The 6,519-nt window shown below is 47.8% G+C and overlaps 1 long non-coding RNA gene across 1 annotated transcript; it reads left to right on the top strand.

The window, feature by feature from the left end:
* Window positions 1-719: 719 nt before the first annotated feature.
* LOC133921988 (uncharacterized) lies at window positions 720-3,475 on the top strand. The gene is made up of 2 exons (XR_009910356.1): window positions 720-968; window positions 3,109-3,475. It is a non-coding gene; the product is annotated as an uncharacterized LOC133921988 (long non-coding RNA).
* The last annotated feature ends 3,044 nt before the right edge of the window (window positions 3,476-6,519 follow it).

Genomic DNA, 6,519 nt, shown 5'->3' with positions numbered 1-6,519 from the left:
CCAATGCGCTCTTGAACTTTCTGGAGTATAGGTGCAATCTGCATTTCCTGATGACCAATGTACCCAGAGGACCACTGACCGTTCGCTGCTGAAGTTCCTACCTCTGATGGCTCGCGCAGTTTGGAGTCCCAATATTTGGTTAATTTTGTTTTGGCAGTACTGAAGAGTTAGAAACATACGGATGCCTTGCTGGTCTCCAGGGCTGGTTTCCGATGGTTTGACATTGGCAATTGTGATCTACCCCCCCCCCCCTCTCCTTTGAGAAAAGTAAAACGGCCTGAAGATCAAGTGGCAGCCCAACCTCCATCAGGCAGCTCGATCCGATGTCAAGCACCAGCGGATGATTGCCTGGAGTGTGGAGGTCATCCCGAGCTCGCTGGAGGATCAAGAGCAGCCGAATGGCTGATGTTTAATAGGAAACCCTGGGAGAGTTTTGCTGCTGTAAGCATGAAGATGGCGAGTGGGCAGCAATTCGTTGATCAGTTTAACAACGAACAAGGTTATCACTGTAGTTAAGCAGCGGCGCCACAGTGAGAAGCGGCAAAACTTCCCTATGCGGAGGTGGAGTGGTGCAGCTGGGGCCGAAATTTAGAAAGAATCGGTAAAGCGAAATAGATTCTAACTAAATTATGAAGAAACCGAAAAAATAAAATAATTTTAATATATATTAGTAGTATAAAATGTAGAAAATTTGTTGAACAATGCTACGCCCCAGCACCTCCTCTAGATTCGTTATTCTTCCCCACCCCAACCACTCCACCCCTGTCTTTCTCTGTCTCTCTTCCGATGGACTACTCGGGCGGCGCTTCGGCGTCGGGGAGGGCCCGCGCGCGGTGGTGCTACTGCCGCTTCTTCCGCCGGTGGTGCCGCTGCTTCTGCGGCTGCTACTGCTGCAACTGCTTCCCCGACGAGCCCCACGGCGACCCCCGCTTTAGGGCTCTCCGCCCTCCGTGCTCCCAGCCTCCAAGGTACCACCGCTTCTCAACTACTTACGTCACCTGCTCCCTCGATTAGCATGTCTAGTTGCTGACTTGTTGTAGCCGCCGCCGCCTCCAATGCGATTAGCTAGCTCTTTGTCCCGTGCGCGTGCGCCGCGTGATCAGGCTGGGTGCTTCGAATTGGATTCCCGGGTGGGTTTGGAGGTGTTTGAATGTAGCGTGCGCTTGCCTTCGAGGAAACCGTGATCGCGTCACCTTGCTGGCTGCTGGCACCTGGGATGCTACAGCTTGCACTTGATCCGTACACTCTGCATCTAACAAAGCTTGAGGGTTTAGTGCTCCAGGTTTTTGCAACTTGTTGGTATAATCAGGAAGCCTCCAAATCCAGGGATGGATTTAAATTTTATACTTTCTGCTCATCAACTGTGCACTAGTACCGATCCATGCCCAGGAGTCCATGCTTGGTGCTTCTTAGACCTGCTGCCGTTTGGTGTTCAAACTAGTATGCTTTGATTATATGCTGAAGTACCCAGCCATGATGTGCTCAGAGCGGTAAGGGTATATTTGCAGGGACTGTATTAGGTTGATCATGAGAGGGTGGTTGATTACACTGCACTGATTGTACAGTTGAGGTTATGATTATAAGTATACATGAGTTGCTCTGCTTTGTTCATTTCGATGCTGCAAAGTCACTTGATCGACGATTGCAAGTGAACCAATCTTGAATATTGTTTTTCAAAAAGTCAATCTTGAATATTCTGATTGAGTTATTCTGTTACTAGTAAGGTAACCAATCTTGAATCGTCTCTATGCCATTAGGCACATTGTGATGTCAGATTATGATTGTGCATGTTTATTGTAGCAGCACACGATTATCTATTGTCTTAGCGTAATGCTGCTATTGGTGTCACAGAAATGCAAGCAAATGTTTTGGTTTCAACCTTTGTTATATTTCATTTGATCAAGGATACTTGCATGTAGTCATGTGAGCACTGTGAGGAAATCCGTACCAAGTATTGTTTGCCTTGTAAATTAGGAAAATGGTGCCTAGCTGTTGAAATAGATGTAGAAGAGGATGTGTAGCTTCAGTTTTTTTATTTTATTTTGATGGTTGCTGGAGAATAAATGTATTATTTTGATGGTTGCTGGACAATAAATAGATGTGGAAGTCCCAATGATGGTGGTAACCAAAGTAATACTTCTTGTAATACTTGCTAATTTGTGTATCATGGTTTGCTTTGAATACTTCTTTTAATATACCACTGGTACTTCTACATATGCTGATATACATCAAATGTACATAACGTGGATTATATTTGCCCTTTCTCCCCCAAGATACTTATGTAAGTTTGCAAGCCCTTTGATCATATTCCAGATTGTTGCTCCCAGTTTGCAGTATGTGTTACTATGATACTTAATGAATGTTTGCACATAATTGTACCATCATGATCCATATTTCTGCTTCTAGTTTCCAATGCCTGTAACTGTTCCAGTAATTTCGTGCTGCTAAATTCGGTTGGGTGTGCGTGGAGGAATATCGCCATGTTTTAGTTTGATTTGTGATGAAAGTGTTCTAGTCATTCTGTTTTTATTCTATTGCATTCTGGCAAAGCAGAATAAAATTTCCAACCATATACCTACCCTGTGACATTCTCAAGCAGCATTAACATTATCAGGTTTGTGCATAAAACATGTAGCATGTGGTGTCCTGGGATTTATAATTTCAGAAACTGCCCATCTGAATTGTTGGGTGCATTTTTAGGTGGTATGTGTTGTGTCGGTGTCTATCTGAAAGACTGAAACCCTGCACAATGCCTCTCTTGGTGTTTATTGTGCCTATATGTTTTCCTATTTCGCACTTGAGACATGTCTGAACTGTCAGTTGCAATTATTCTGTTACATATTCCATGCATCTCGTAATTGCTACCGAAAGGTTAGCGACAATATTCTTTGTTATTGTTTCCTATCAGGTACGAAATCTTGTCTGCTTGCCTATAGGAATTGTTTTGCCTTGCAGCACTAACTCATGTTCTGGATGCTCTTTTCTGATTTTGCATGTTTACAGTACCACACAATTATCCATTGTCTTAGCTTAATCTTCTGCTGTTAGTTTCATAGGAATGGAAATAAATGTTTTGGTTTTGACCTTTATTATGTTTCACTTAATCAGGGACACTTGCATGTAGGCAGATGAGCTCCATGAGAAAATGTACCGAGTCTTGTCATCATGTACACTAGGCAAATAGCTACCTTGCTGTTCAAATAGATGTGGAAGAAGATGTTTAGCTTCTGGGCTTTTTTCCATTGTATATTTGCTAGACAAGAAATGTATTACTTACCCTGTGGTGAGGCTGTTTAAAGTACTTTGCTGATAAGGTTAGCTAGAAGTCCCAATGATGGTGGGAATCGAAGTCGTAGTTCTTGTTATACTTGCTAATCTGTGTATCATGGTTAGCTAAACCAAATTTAAATGCTGCTTGTATTATACAACTGGTACTTCTACATGTTCGTCTGAATGTACATAAAGTGAATTATATAGCCCTTTCTCTCCGAAGATGCATTTTTTCGACAAGTCTCTCCCAAGTTTAAGTTTGCACATCCTTGCATGATCATATTCCATATTGCTATTCCCAGTTTGCAAGTTTGCACATCCTTGCATTATCATATTCCATATTGCTATTCCGAGTTTGCAATATCTGTTACTAAGATACTTAATGTATTGTACCATAAATATCTGCTCCTAGTTTTGAATGTCTGTAACTTATTTTGAGTAATTTTGTGGCATGTGGTGTGCTGCGATTTATAATTTCAGAAACTTCTCATCTGAATTGTTGGGTGCATTTCTGGGTGGTATGTGTTGTGTTGGCGTCTGTCTGAAACCATGTGCAGTGCCTCTAGTTGGGCTCGTCATTAAGGATTCGACGTCCTGGCCCCGCTAGCCTACGGCTTTTGGATCACGGATCTCCGAAGGCCCTTCAGGCCTTTAGGCTTCGGGGCTCTCCGGAGCCCTTGCCCTCTGAAGCCTGGGCGGGCTCTTCGGAGCCCCTATCCTCCAAAGGATAGGGCAATCTTCCCAAAGCTCGGAGGGTGAGCAATCAGGTCTGGGCAAAAGATCAGCCAGAGGGGCCTGCCAGACGTCTTGCGTTTGCAAGGAAGTAACCGGCATTTAATACCTATGCAAGTGGAGGCTATTATAACATCCCAGCGCAAGTGGTGGCCGGTCTGATACCCTTGGATAGTGCGACATTATAATAGGTGGTCGACTCAGTACATCTTCCTTAGGATCACTTGCACCATTGTATTTACCATAGTGGATAATATCTTTTAGGTAGGGGTAAAAGTATGCTGTCTAGACCTAGTTTGTGTAATTGAATCGACCCTAGGTCTATGTGGTATAGAGATGACTGGTATCGTTATCTCTGTGAGGGTAAACTTGTATACTTGCACCCTGACGGCACTATAAGTACAGACCCTTGGCCATCAGGCTAAAGGGGGAGATCTTTTCTTATCAATATCAATAACACATTTTGTTTCTCCTCTCTAGAAGAGGCCCCATCGCACTTGTTCGTGGAAGACTTTTTCTTTCACCAACAGCACGTCATCCGTGGGGAAGGAACGTAGAAGTACTAGAGAGGTAGGATGCCATCCAAAAAGAAGACCACCAAGGCTGCGGCACAGGCGGTCGACTCCCCGGCAATGCCTGTGCGAAGGTCCACACAACCACTGCAACCAGAGCCGCTGCGACCCTGGCTACGGCTAGCGCCAGGGGGCAGCCACCCCGATGGCCCTTCGGCAGCAGCGTAGCAAGACCCTCATTGCGTCCCTAGGGATCACAAACGGAGCCGTCATCACGAACGCCGCCATAGACAACCAACAGTCGCACGTGGTGCCCCTTCAGGCTCAACTAGAGGAGTTGCAAGTAGCCCTACAGGCCGCACATCAACCCACAGGCTTGACCATGGCTGCTCCCGCAACGGCCACCATTATGTTGGCCGGGGCTCTGGGGGCCAGGGGGAACTTCGCATCCCAGCCCCTTGTCACCACTAGCAGTTGGTACGCAGGATCCGGAGCATCAGGCCTATCGGCGCGAGGTTCCGTTACTAGACCACGATTCTCCCTTGCAAGCAGACCTGCAGGCTGTACCCTTTTCGGAGGGGTTCCAAACCCCTAAGACCAAGTCTAGGGGTGATTTGGATTTGAAGGAACTTGTTCGCTCATACGCCCTCGCCATAGAGGCTAGCGAAGGGTGATTTGGATTTGAAGGAATTTGTTCGCTCGTACGCCCTTGCCATAGAGGCTATCGGAGGCGGGCATGCCACCATGGCCAAATGCTTTCCTCTCGCACTGGAGGGAGTAGCCCTTCGATGGTTCTAGGCACTGGATCTGGGGACCATTTACGTTTGGGCCCAACTCCAAGACGCCTTCTGCAAAAATTTTCAGGGTATGTTTGTCGAACCAATGACCTTTAGGAGCCTGCTCACCATCAGGCAGCAGCTAGGCGAGACCCTCCGTGATTACTAACGGAGGTTTTCCTAAACCAAGGCCCAGATCAAAGGTATATCGAAGTCGTCGGCCATCGATGTTGCAACCTAGGGCCTAGCAGAAGGGCCCCTCTACGATCGATTGAACCGATGCCCTGTGCGCTCGTTGGAGGCCTTAATGTGCAAATTCGAGGAATACGCACGAGTGGAGGAAGAAAAGCTCCCTTGAAGGCTCGTGCAGGCTACCTCGGCCCCTAGCGTCGAGCTAGAGAAGTCATGCTTGCAGGCAGGGTCCTCGCATGCCCCTCTTCCTCCAGCAACAAAAGGAAGCCCCGAGGAGGTTGAGGACTCTAGGGTGTGCAAGGCTCGGTGGCGATAGCGTAACGTCAACAACATCAGTTAAGTCCAAGGGGCTCCGAACTCGCCTCGTCTTAGGGGCCGCGACTGAGGGCGCTCTAGAGCCTTCCCAAGCGGCATTGCGCCCTAGGACGACACCCTGAGGAGGGACACTGGTGCACCCTACACGGGGCTGGACATGGCCACAACACTGAAGACCGTCGGACCCTCATAACCTTCCGAGAGGAGTACCTCGAAAGGCAGACAGCCTACCCAGTAGCGGAAGGGGCCGATGGCGAACGACCCGAAGGCCGTAGGCTGGCGACAGGCCACTAGGTTGCTCACATGGCCTTGCAGAACCCTCCGCAGCTTGCCCTGCCTCCTTCACCTCCGCCTCCCGCAGAGCATTACGCCAACGAGGGAGATAGGACTAGGCAGGTGGTCCTCGCCATAACAGGAGGAGGAAGCTCTGGCTGCTCCTCAAAACGGTAGCGACGAGACCATGTCGGGGCAATCAACATCCATCGTCAGACCCCCGGATGGGCCGATGCCTCTGTAACATTCATTTTTGATGACTTTGAGGGGGTAAAGTTCCCCCATTCCGATGCCTTAGTCATCTAAGCCAATATTGCCGAAGTAGAAGTTCGGAGGGTGCTGGTAGATGGAGACAGTTTGGCAGACCTCCTCTTCATACACGCCTTCGACCAACTCCGCATTCCGTGGAGCTGGCTTTCTTTAGCCCACAGGCCCCTACATGGATTCAA

The sequence above is a fragment of the Phragmites australis genome, chromosome 6 (assembly GCF_958298935.1).
Source record: "Phragmites australis chromosome 6, lpPhrAust1.1, whole genome shotgun sequence".
Lineage (NCBI taxonomy): Eukaryota > Viridiplantae > Streptophyta > Magnoliopsida > Poales > Poaceae > Phragmites > Phragmites australis.
This window is presented reverse-complemented; position numbering and strand designations above follow the sequence as displayed.